Genomic DNA, 13,078 nt, shown 5'->3' with positions numbered 1-13,078 from the left:
TGGCAGTCCTTAAGAAGGCGCTTTGTTCCGAAACGTGAGTAAAAGATACTGAATTAAAAAGCCACAGTAGTATTGCAGAAGAAGATGGAATTTACGAAACAGTGGATTGAGGGAATAATTACAATTGAGCATAATATTTGATATGCATGAAAATACATGAAGTAGGGGTACATTGGAAAAAGCTGTACTAAACTACATGTATTTATATGAAATTATTTTCAATATGAAATGAGATCCGGTGATGATGACAGTATTCAAGACCACGGTTACAATTGACATTAGAAATGAAGGATGGTTTTAGATTTTTGGGCAAAAGGATGGAATGGGTGAGGGATGTTGAGGAGGAGGATTGGGTACTTCAGTAGATGAGTGATTCCTTTATCTTTTTGTGCTGTTGAAGACCTGTACTAATAAAATGCAGGACGAATTGTCGACAAACTATTTATGAAAAGGTTTTTTAAATAATTGGACATGAAATGGTGAAAATTAATACAAAATATTTTTTGTACTGTAATAACTAAATTAATACATTCACATCATTTCCGTATGAGCCGTACTTATATGAGTCATAAAAACAGGTTGCCGGGGAACGTTTATCCTATTTATAATGATCCATTCATGCCCCTCCTCATTGGATTCCCTTGAGTTTATAGTTTTCATAATTGTCTGTGAATTGTAAGGCACCAGGGTTGTAGGCTGTCTCTTGACCTACATTCTGTATTTATTCCCCATTGTAATTTGGTACAATGTTTGTTCTTAGATTAACATTTGAGGGGGCTGCAGTTTTGCTCTTTCCTGTCTGGTCCGATATGCCTACCTACACGCGTGAAGTTCTGTTATTTTAGGAAAAATGTGTGGATACGTGATGGTGGAGCAGAAGCTATTATAATTTGATTTCGCAAATCTTTTTGACTCACTGTTTATTTTAAGCAATTGTGCAAAGTATGTTTATTTGGACACTCAGTAACGCAAAGGTCTCCTGTGATCCCACCTCTCAATATCCCTCTGTCTATTTATGCAGTACCCATTACACTTAGGGCCTGATTACGACCTTGGCGGAGGGGAGTACTCCGTCCCAAATGTGACGGATATCCCGCCCGCCGTATTACAAGTTCTACTCTATCCTATGGAACTTGTAATACGGTGGACGGGATATCCGTCACATTTGGGGCAGAGTAATGCCCTCCGCCAAGGTCGTAATCTGGCCCTTAATGTCATGTTCAAACTGAGGTTCATTTTATCTCATAACTTCATTTATTTACTCACTTAAATGTACTCTACTATTTTTATACTTATTTCTGATTTGTGACTCATGTTTCTCTATATTAGCTTGGACATGTCTCCTTCTAAAGGAAGACCTCTGAGGCACAGGGTTTCTGTTCATGATCCTTTTGTCAGATACACTGTCTTCAAGCTCCTCTGAAAATCAGGAGTTTTAACACCAAAAGTGACAAGTGGGCTAAAGATGGATTTTGTTGCAGCTGAAGTTTTTTCAATACAGGGATGAAATTGTTCCTCACTCCAGTCCCGCGTCCTACTTTCGTGCTTAGAACCTGATTTAAATAACGGTGGAGGTGTTTCTCCATCACAATTATGACAGATATCCTTTCTGCCGAAATCTAAATCCCATTATATCCAATGGGATTTAGATTTCGGCAGACAGGATATCCGTCAGCTTTGAGGCGGGGTAACCCCTCTGCCTATACCTAAGTCAGGTCTTAGTCATTTTCTTATTTCAGCTCACTTCAGCAGTGCAAGACATAATCCTGTAGTCAACAATGGCTCAAAGGGGTCATGAACTTCTTTTCAGTGAAGCAGTTGTATCAGTGAACTCCAGTGGAAGAAGTTCAGTGTGGGACAACCTAACAATTAATTGCTGGCTAGGTAACTGCTATCTTGGAGAGATTTTTGGGGCTTGTCTTGGCTCTTTATTAGTCAGAAAAGAACTAAATGGCTAGTATAGAGTTTGATTGACACATTACTCCATCAAAAAGTCGAGATGTCCTGTCTACCTTATTTAGAGTGCCATTGACAATAATGCACTTGTAGTATAGCAGACATGATTTTTTTTATGCCAAACTCTAAACACAACCTTATGTTCCAATATTTCTTTATGCTGGCAATGCCACTCTTGGTGAATCTTTATCTCCAGGTTTCAGAGATAGTTCTAGGATTTAGTGACCTCTGCAGCCAGGGCTCCTAAAGGGTTCAGTCCACTCCCATCCGAGCAATGGATTCTCCCACAGAGGGTGGAGCCCTTCTTCAGCCTTTTGTGTTCTCGAGGTAGATAACAATCTGCTAACTAGCTGATTCTTGCAGAACTGTTCCAAATCCTGGGTGGAAGTGAAGAGCATATGTTTTCCTGGCATCTTCCCCATTAGATCTGTCAGTATTATTCTAACCTCAAATGTTTTCTTCCAAGTTTACGAATGTCATGATGAGCTTGTGGAGGGGTGCTCTTTTTATCTAGTGTAATATAAAGTAATTGCATGCCTCCCTATGCCCATTAGCTACTGAATTCCCACTAAACCTCAACATTGTCTTTCAGAACTCCCTGTCACATCCACATGTAAACCTTTGCAGATGCCTCTGTCCAAAATGGCCTCAAGGCGGGGTGCAAAATGGCCTCAAGACAGGTTGCCCTTGCTAGCGCAGAGGTCTTAATTAGAATTTTTGAATGAATGTTTATGTGTTTTGAATAATGACTTATGTAGAAAAATGAATAACGTAGAAAATAATGTGCATGTTTGGAACTGTGACCTCAGAGATTGGCCACCAGTGTTCACGAAATGTACTAATTAATGATTAATCTAAATGAAATATTGAAAATGTACGAGATTAATGTAGTAATATGTCATATTAAGGGTTATGAATTACACTCTTGCTTATTAATTGTAGGCCTTGACTTAGTGAGTGTCTTGGCATTGTTTGCCAGGCCTCAAGCAGAAGCTGTATTTCCTGGCGTTTAATGAAAAATGCTGGCAGGGTGAACCAACTGTGAAATGCTCATTATATTAATACAATGATTAGCAGGGGCTTTCTGTGAGAATCAACGGACAGGAGATGATGTCTCTAGCAATGTATCTAATAGTGTGTAATGTGCATGAGATGTACTTTCCCAGGACGCGAACAATGAAGACACTGACTGAAGACGAAGATGCAACAATTTCGATACCTGACGAACCGGATGATGAGAACATCGTAGAGCTGACCAATCAACGACATGTGAACTTTGAAATATTAGAATTCATAGATTTGGTAAAAGGAAATTATTGGGTAGAGTAATAACGTACGATTAATTGACCAATTGGAAATTGGGGGATGGTTTGAGGAACTTTGATATAACAACGTGACAGAGGGAAAAGACTAGAGACTTGTCCTGATTCCGTGAGGCGATATTGAGAAGAAGAGATTCGAGATTTTGTCATTGGGCCCATATTCTCTGACTGAGAGCCTGATGTGTTGCTGATCGACTGATGACCTGAGGATGAAGACTGATTCTGCTTGCTGACCCATACCGAGGATAGGTAGATATGACAATGACTGCATTGCATTTTCATGCCTTTTCTTTCTAGGTACCAACTGTGCTGACATAGGGGGTCATTATGACCCTGGCGGAAGGCGTAGAAGCGGCGGTAAGACTTCTTTTGGAATTATGACCATGGCGTCATCCGCTGGTTCTCCATTCCGCCCGCCGGGCTGGAGACCTGGGTCTCCAGCCCGGCGGCCGTCACTAAACCGCCGGCGGTATTTGGACCCGGCTGACCGCCATGGATTTCATGTGGTTTGAAACCGCCATGAAATCCATGGCGGTAAGCACTATCAGTGCCAGGGAATTCCTTCCCCACCCTGACTCCCTCCCCTACACCCCCCACCACCCCTGCCACCCCCCAAAGGTGGCAGGACCCCCCTCCCCACCCAACCCCCAACATCACATTACTCACTCACACACGACACGCACACCAACACACATACACACACCAACATACATGCCAACATCCACACACTCAGTCAGACACGCACACCCACATTCAAACATACATGCACACATCCATACAGACATACCCACAGACATACACGCACTCATTCCCAAACACGCAACACCCCCGCAAGCATACACGCACTCACACACCCCCTCTACATACACACATGCACACCCCCATGCACGCACACAACACACAACACCCTCCAACCCCCCTCCCCTAACGGACGATCGACTTAACTGGTCCGTCGATCCTCCGGGAGGGGACGGGATCCATGGGGGCTGCTCCGCCGACTCCACACCGTCAACAGAACACCGCCACGCCAAATCACAGGACGTGATTCGGAGGGCGGTGTTCTGTTGGCGTGGCGGTGGAGGTGGAGCAACCTCCACTTCCCCGCCACCCGCCAGTATGGCTGTTGGCGGCTCTCCGTCCGAAAAAGGACGGAGAGCTGCCAACAGTCATAATACGCCGAGCGGAAAACCGCCACCACTGCCGGTCTTCAGCAGGGCGGTCCCTCGGCGGTCTTTCAAAAAGACCGCTGAGGTCATAATGACCCCCTTAGTTTTTTTCTTTAGGTTGATGTTTTCCAAATTTGTGTTTTAAATTGTTTTGCATGAAGCCCCACATGCTGATGCGAATTGGAGTTAGTTAAGGTTACTTACATGACGACTGAAAAATTACAGGGACAAATGGTTGACGAACTATATTGCTGAACTTGATGGATATCTTGGACTTATTGATTTGGGTTTTGTTAATGTTTTATGTTGATGCCTTAGAATGTCTTTTGATTCAAGCTTTGATTAGGTCACATCTTCTGCGACTTGCCGATTAACAAGTATTAATAGAGTTGTTTTGATTAGTATTGGATGATTAACCCCTTAGCTGCTGGGCCTTTCACCCCCCAGTGCTGAGCCCTTTTTTGGCTATTTGGGGTAGTTCGCGCTTAGGGCTTCATAACTTTTTGTCCACATAAGCTAACCACCCCAAATTTGCGTCCTTTTTTTCCAACATCCTAGGGATTCTAATGGTACCCAGAGTTGGTGGTTTCCCCCGGAGGAGACCAAGAAAATAGCCAAAATACAGTGAAAATTTAGTTTTTTCCAAAAAAATGGGAAAAAAGGGCTGCCGAAGAAGGCTTGTGGTTTTTTCCCTGAAAATGCCATCAACAAAGGGTTTCTGGTGCTGAAATCACTATCTTCCCACCTTTCAGGAACGGGCAGACTTGAATCAGAAAACCAAATTTTTCAACACAAATTTGGCATTTTACTGGGACATACCCCATTTCTACTATATTTGGTGCTTTCAGCCTCCTTCCAGTTAGTGACAGGAATGGGTGTGAAACCAATGCTGGATCCCGGAATGCTAAACATTTCTGAAAACTAGACAAAATTCTGAATTCAGCAAGGGGTCATTTGTGTAGATCCTACAAGGTTTTCCTACAGAAAATAACAGCTGAAATAAAAAAATATTGAAATTGAGCTGAAAACAACAGCCATTTTTCTTTATGTTTTACTCTGTAACTTTTTCCTGCGATGTCAGATTTCTGAAAGCAATATACCGTTTTGTCTGCTGGACTCTTCTGGTTGCGGGGATATAAAGGGCTTGTAGGTTCATCAAGAACCCTAGGTACCCAGAGCCAATAAATGAGCTGCACCCTGCAGTTGGTTTTCATTCTATACTGGGAATACAGCAATTCATTTGCTGAAATATGAAGAGTGAAAAAGAGGTATCAAGAAAACCTTTGCATTTCCAAAATGGGATCAAGATAAGGTTTTGAGGAGCAGTGGTTATTTGCACATCGCTGAATTCCGAGGTGCCCATACTAGCATGTGAATTGCAGGGCATTTCTCAAATAGACGTCTTTTTTACACACTCTCTTATATTTGGAAGGAAAAAATGTAGAGAAAGATAAGGGGCAATAACACTTGTTTTGCTATTCTGTGTTCCCCCAAGTCTCCCGATAAAAATGATACCTCACTTGTGTGGGTAGGCCTAGTGCCCGCGACAGGAAATGCCCCAAAACACAACATGGACACGTCCTATTTTTTTTATAGAAAACACAGCTGTTTTTTCCAAAGTGCCTACCTGTAGATTTTGGCCTCTAGCTCAGCCGGCACATAGGGAAACCTACCAAACCTGTGCATTTCTGAAAACTAGAGACCTAGGGGAATCCAAGGAGGGGTGACTTGCGGGGCTCGGACCAGGTTCTGTTACCCAGAATCCTTTGCAAACCTCAAAAAGTGGCTAAAAAAACAAGTTTTCCTCACATTTCGGTGACAGAAAGTTCTGGAATCTGAGAGGAGCCACAAATTTCCTTCCACCCGGCGTTCCCCCAAGTGTCCCGATAAAAATGATACCTCACTTGTGTGGGTAGGCCTAGCGCCCGCGACAGGAAACGCCCCAAAGCGCAACGTGGACACATCCAAATTTTTGGAAGAAAACAGAGGTGTTTTTTGAGAAGTGCCTACCTGTAGATTTTGGCCTCTAGCTCAGCCGGCACCTAGGGAAACCTACCAAACCTGTGCATTTCTGAAAACTAGATACCTAGGGCAATCCAAGGAGGGGTGACTCGCGGGGCTCGGACCAGGTTCTGTTACCCAGAATCCTTTGCAAACCTCAAAAAGTGGCTAAAAAAACAAGTTTTCCTCACATTTCGGTGACAGAAAGTTCTGGAATCTGAGAGGAGCCACAAATTTCCTTCCACCCAGCGTTCCCCCAAGTCTCCCGATAAAAATGATACCTCACTTGTGTGGGTAGGCCTAGCGCCCGCGACAGGAAACGCCCCAAAGCGCAACGTGGACACATCAAAATTTTTGGAAGAAAACAGAGGTGTTTTTTGAGAAGTGCCTACCTGTAGATTTTGGCCTCTAGCTCAGCCGGCACCTAGGGAAACCTACCAAACCTGTGCATTTCTGAAAACTAGAGACCTAGGGCAATCCAAGGAGGGGTGACTCGCGGGGCTCGGACCAGGTTCTGTTACCCAGAATCCTTTGCAAACCTCAAAAAGTGGCTAAAAAAACAAGTTTTCCTCACATTTCGGTGACAGAAAGTTCTGGAATCTGAGAGGAGCCACAAATTTCCTTCCACGCGGCGTTCCCCCAAGTCTCCCGATAAAAATGATACCTCACTTGTGTGGGTAGGCCTAGCGCCCGCGACAGGAAACGCCCCAAAGCGCAACGTGGACACATCAACATTTTTGGAAGAAAACAGAGGTGTTTTTTGAGAAGTGCCTACCTGTAGATTTTGGCCTCTAGCTCAGCCGGCACCTAGGGAAACCTACCAAACCTGTGCATTTCTGAAAACTAGAGACCTAGGGCAATCCAAGGAGGGGTGACTCGCGGGGCTCGGACCAGGTTCTGTTACCCAGAATCCTTTGCAAACCTCAAAAAGTGGCTAAAAAACAAGTTTTCCTCACATTTCGGTGACAGAAAGTTCTGGAATATGAGAGGAGCCACAAATTTCCTTCCACCCAGCGTTCCCCCAAGTCTCCCGATAAAAATGATACCTCACTTGTGTGGGTAGGCCTAGCGCCCGCGACAGGAAACGCCCCAAAGCGCAACGTGGACACATCCAAATTTTTGGAAGAAAACAGAGGTGTTTTTTGAGAAGTGCCTACCTGTAGATTTTGGCCTCTAGCTCAGCCGGCACATAGGGAAACCTACCAAACCTGTGCATTTCTGAAAACTAGAGACCTAGGGGAATCCAAGGAGGGGTGACTTGCGGGGCTCGGACCAGGTTCTGTTACCCAGAATCCTTTGCAAACCTCAAAAAGTGGCCAAAAAAACAAGTTTTCCTCACATTTCGGTGACAGAAAGTTCTGGAATCTGAGAGGAGCCACAAATTTCCTTCCACCCGGCGTTCCCCCAAGTGTCCCGATAAAAATGATACCTCACTTGTGTGGGTAGGCCTAGCGCCCGCGACAGGAAACGCCCCAAAGCGCAACGTGGACACATCCAAATTTTTGGAAGAAAACAGAGGTGTTTTTTGAGAAGTGCCTACCTGTAGATTTTGGCCTCTAGCTCAGCCGGCACCTAGGGAAACCTACCAAACCTGTGCATTTCTGAAAACTAGATACCTAGGGCAATCCAAGGAGGGGTGACTCGCGGGGCTCGGACCAGGTTCTGTTACCCAGAATCCTTTGCAAACCTCAAAAAGTGGCTAAAAAAACAAGTTTTCCTCACATTTCGGTGACAGAAAGTTCTGGAATCTGAGAGGAGCCACAAATTTCCTTCCACCCAGCGTTCCCCCAAGTCTCCCGATAAAAATGATACCTCACTTGTGTGGGTAGGCCTAGCGCCCGCGACAGGAAACGCCCCAAAGCGCAACGTGGACACATCAAAATTTTTGGAAGAAAACAGAGGTGTTTTTTGAGAAGTGCCTACCTGTAGATTTTGGCCTCTAGCTCAGCCGGCACCTAGGGAAACCTACCAAACCTGTGCATTTCTGAAAACTAGAGACCTAGGGCAATCCAAGGAGGGGTGACTCGCGGGGCTCGGACCAGGTTCTGTTACCCAGAATCCTTTGCAAACCTCAAAAAGTGGCTAAAAAAACAAGTTTTCCTCACATTTCGGTGACAGAAAGTTCTGGAATCTGAGAGGAGCCACAAATTTCCTTCCACGCGGCGTTCCCCCAAGTCTCCCGATAAAAATGATACCTCACTTGTGTGGGTAGGCCTAGCGCCCGCGACAGGAAACGCCCCAAAGCGCAACGTGGACACATCAACATTTTTGGAAGAAAACAGAGGTGTTTTTTGAGAAGTGCCTACCTGTAGATTTTGGCCTCTAGCTCAGCCGGCACCTAGGGAAACCTACCAAACCTGTGCATTTCTGAAAACTAGAGACCTAGGGCAATCCAAGGAGGGGTGACTCGCGGGGCTCGGACCAGGTTCTGTTACCCAGAATCCTTTGCAAACCTCAAAAAGTGGCTAAAAAACAAGTTTTCCTCACATTTCGGTGACAGAAAGTTCTGGAATATGAGAGGAGCCACAAATTTCCTTCCACCCAGCGTTCCCCCAAGTCTCCCGATAAAAATGATACCTCACTTGTGTGGGTAGGCCTAGCGCCCGCGACAGGAAACGCCCCAAAGCGCAACGTGGACACATCCAAATTTTTGGAAGAAAACAGAGGTGTTTTTTGAGAAGTGCCTACCTGTAGATTTTGGCCTCTAGCTCAGCCGGCACATAGGGAAACCTACCAAACCTGTGCATTTCTGAAAACTAGAGACCTAGGGGAATCCAAGGAGGGGTGACTTGCGGGGCTCGGACCAGGTTCTGTTACCCAGAATCCTTTGCAAACCTCAAAAAGTGGCCAAAAAAACAAGTTTTCCTCACATTTCGGTGACAGAAAGTTCTGGAATCTGAGAGGAGCCACAAATTTCCTTCCACCCGGCGTTCCCCTAAGTCTCCCGATAAAAATGATACCTCACTTGTGTGGGTAGGCCTAGCGCCCGCGACAGGAAATGCCCCAAAACAGAACGTGGACTCATCAATTTTTTTCATAGAAAACAGTGCCTACCTGTGGATTTTGGCCTCTAGCTCAGCCGGCACCTGGGGAAACCTAGCAAACCAGCACATTTTTGAAAACTAGAAACCCAGGGGAATCCAAGATGAGGTGACTTGTGGGGCTCGGACCAGGTTCTGTTACCCAGAATCCTTTGCAAACCTCAAAATGTGGCTAAAATACCACGTTTTCCACACATTTCGGTGACAGAAAGTTCTGGAATCTGAGGGGAGCCACAAATTTCCTTCCACCCAGCGTTCCCCCAAGTCTCCCGATAAATATGATACCTCACTTGTGTGGTTAGGCCTGGTGCCTGCGACAGGAATAGATCACACAACGGTCAATGTTGGTCCTTACGTGAGGCAGCTGTTGACCCTGGGGTGATCCATTCCTGACACAGGCACTAGGTGTAGGCACTCAAGTGGGGTAGTGTTTTTATCAGGACAGGTGAGGAGTCACTGGGTGGTAGGAATGTTGTGGATCCCAGCATATTCCTGTAGTTTGTGTGACAGAAATGCGAGAAAAATAGAGTTTTTTTTCAACATTTCAGCTTTGCAGGGTATTCTGGGTAAGAAAACTTTGGGGAATCCACACAAGTCACACCTCTGTGGACTCCCCCGAATGTCTAGTTTCCAGAAATGTTTGGGTTTAGTGTGTTTCTCTATATGGCCGCCGAATCCAGGACCAAAAACACAGGTGCCTGCCTTACAAAACCAGTTTGTTTTGCCATAGAAAATTTTGATGTCTCCACAATATGATTTGGGTGGTGGAATTTGGGGCTGAACTAAATTGGTGAGCTCCCAAGAGAGCACTCTCTCTCTGCTTGCCGCCGCATTCACCTGCTCTCTGGGTTGGCCTAACCCACTATTACCCAGTTGCACGAACAGCTTGCGAAGGGACAGCAGGACTGTCCTCATCACCTCCCTCATAATGTACTGGAAGAGGAGTTTTCGAATGGGACTCCTCTGACTGAAAAATCACTCCCAGAGTCTGCGCCATTGTCCTATCCCTCAGATGCTGTCTCAGTATCTGATGTCTCAGTCTCTGATCCTATGTCAGAGCGGTCCTCTATAACCCGAGTGCAGGCAGCAGTCATCCATCAAGATGCCATCTCTGCTATTGGCTAAACTGTTGCTCTAAAACACTAGCCTACGTAGACAGTCACAAAATCGATGGTGTGTGTGAGATACGTGCAACAGTAGAGGCCACCTTACCTGCGCTTCTTCCCTCAATCAGCACGTACTTTCAAGACACTCAAAAAACACCTTGTCACATACCATTCGTCACAGTCTTTAGCACCTCCTGCGCCCAGTCCAACAATCATTATTGGGGCTCCCACTCCCTCCTCCTCGGATTCCCTCATTACCACCCAGCAAAAGTGCCCTTCATCTCTCCATAGACTTTACTAATGTATTCAGCTATTTACATAAAATACAGATGTGCTCTTTGCAGTAGGCATATAAACCTTCTGCGCTTCTTTATGGCACTAAAACTGCCACTAGACAAGTCGGACCCTTTTCCCCCCAGGGAAACCACACACATATTGACAAAAGTAATGTATATATGACAGCCAACCACCTGAAACTCAACTCAAGCAAAACTGAAATAATCCTCTTTGGCCCTCACCAAAAAAACCTGGGACCCCCCATGGTGGCCCACCACGCTAGGCCCTGCACCCACCCCCGCCAACTACGCACGCAACCTCAGCATCATCCTAGACTCCTCCCTCTCTATGACCCAACAAATCAACGCTCTTACCTCCTCATGCTTCAACAAACTCCGTATACTGAAAAACATTCAAATGGATCCCCACAGAGACCAGAAAAACTGTCACTCACGCACTCATCAGCAGCAGGCTTGATTACAGAAACGCCCTCTACGCCGGCACCACTCTAAAACTCAAGTGCAAACTACACGCATCCAGAACTCAGCAGCACGACTCATCCTCGACCTCCACCGACACGAACACATCTCTCCACACCTCAAATCCCTCCACTGGCTCCCCATTGACAAAAGGATCACCTTCAAGATCCTCATCCTCACACACAAATCACTCCACAACACAGGCCCTGCCTACCTCAACGAGAGTCACCTTCCACACCCCCACACGAAACGTCCGTTCAGCTGACACCTCTCTCGCCTCTGACCCCCGCATCAAACACACCACCACCGGGGGGAGATCCTTCTCCTACATTGCACCCAAAACATGGAACGCACTCACAACCCACATTCGCAAGACCCAAAACCTACTTCTTTTCAGGATGGGCCTCAAAACCTGGCTTTTTGAACAGTGAACCTCCTAGCCCCTTTCCCTCCCCCCCGTCCCCCACCCCAGCGCCTTGAGACCCTCACAGGTGAGTAGCGCGCTTTATAAATCTCTTTGATACAGATCTACCTATATATATATATGTATATAAATATATATCTACATAGATATATCCATAGATATATCCATGTACCTAGATATATCTATCTACATAGATATATATATAGATATATACATATATTTTTTTTTAGTTGTTGTATGGTTTCCTTGGGGGCCAAAATGGCAACATCTAAAAAAAAAATTGCCCCCACAGGGGGTCACCCTGCCCACGGGCGACCCCCTGTCATTTCATTTTGCACCTACCTTTTTTTTTTTTTATAAAATTATGCCGGGGGGGGGGGGCGGCCCGTTTTCCGGGGGGGGCCGCCCCCCAAAAGTGAAATCCCTGGTGTCTAGTGGGGTTTCCTGGCCCCCGATCGCAGCTGTGCTGCGATCGGGGGCCAGGAAACCGTTTCAGAAGGCCTCATAAGAAAGGGGAGACTCTGTGTTCCCTCTGTGATCGAAGCTGTGCTTCGATCGGGGGCCAGGAAACACTTTCAGGTTTCCTGGCTCCCCCGATCGCAGCACAGCTGCGATCGGGGGGGTCAGGAAACCATTTCAGAAGGCCTCATAAGAAAGGGGAGACTCTCCCCTTTCTTACGAGGCCTTCTGAAACTGTTTCTGGCCCCCGATCGCAGCACAGCTGCGATCGGGGGCCAGAAACAGTTTCAGAAGGCCTTGTAAGAAAGGGGAGAGTCTCCCCTTTCTTACGAGGCCTTTTCAAAATGTTTCCTGACCCCCCCGATCGCAGCTGTGCTGCGATCGGGGGAGCCAGGAAACCTGAAAGTGTTTCCTGGCCCCCGATCGAAGCACAGCTGCGACCGGGGGCCAGGAAACGCTTTCAGGTAGGCCTCGTAAGAAAGGGGAGTGTCTCCCCTTTCTTACGAGGCCTTCCTGAAAGTGTTTCCTGGCCCCCGATCGCAGCTGTGCTGCGATCGGGGGCCAGGAAACACTTTCAGGAAGGCCTCGTAAGAAAGGGGAGACTCTTCCCTTTCTTACGAGGCCTTCCCGAACGTGTAAAAGGCCGTTTTCCCCATGAAAGCAGGAAGCGGCCGCAAGGCTGCTTCCTGCTTTCATGGGGAAAACACCTTTGCAACGTCAGCGCGCCTCGCGGCGCGCTGACGTCACAAAGGGGCGGGTGGGGGGCGGGGGGAGACACGGTAGCTTCCGTGTCTCCCGGGGGGGAAAAAAAATAAAAAATAAATCCTCGGGTGCGACGCACCCGAGGA

Source organism: Pleurodeles waltl, chromosome 7 (genome assembly GCF_031143425.1).
Source record: "Pleurodeles waltl isolate 20211129_DDA chromosome 7, aPleWal1.hap1.20221129, whole genome shotgun sequence".
NCBI lineage: Eukaryota > Metazoa > Chordata > Amphibia > Caudata > Salamandridae > Pleurodeles > Pleurodeles waltl.
This window is presented reverse-complemented; position numbering follows the sequence as displayed.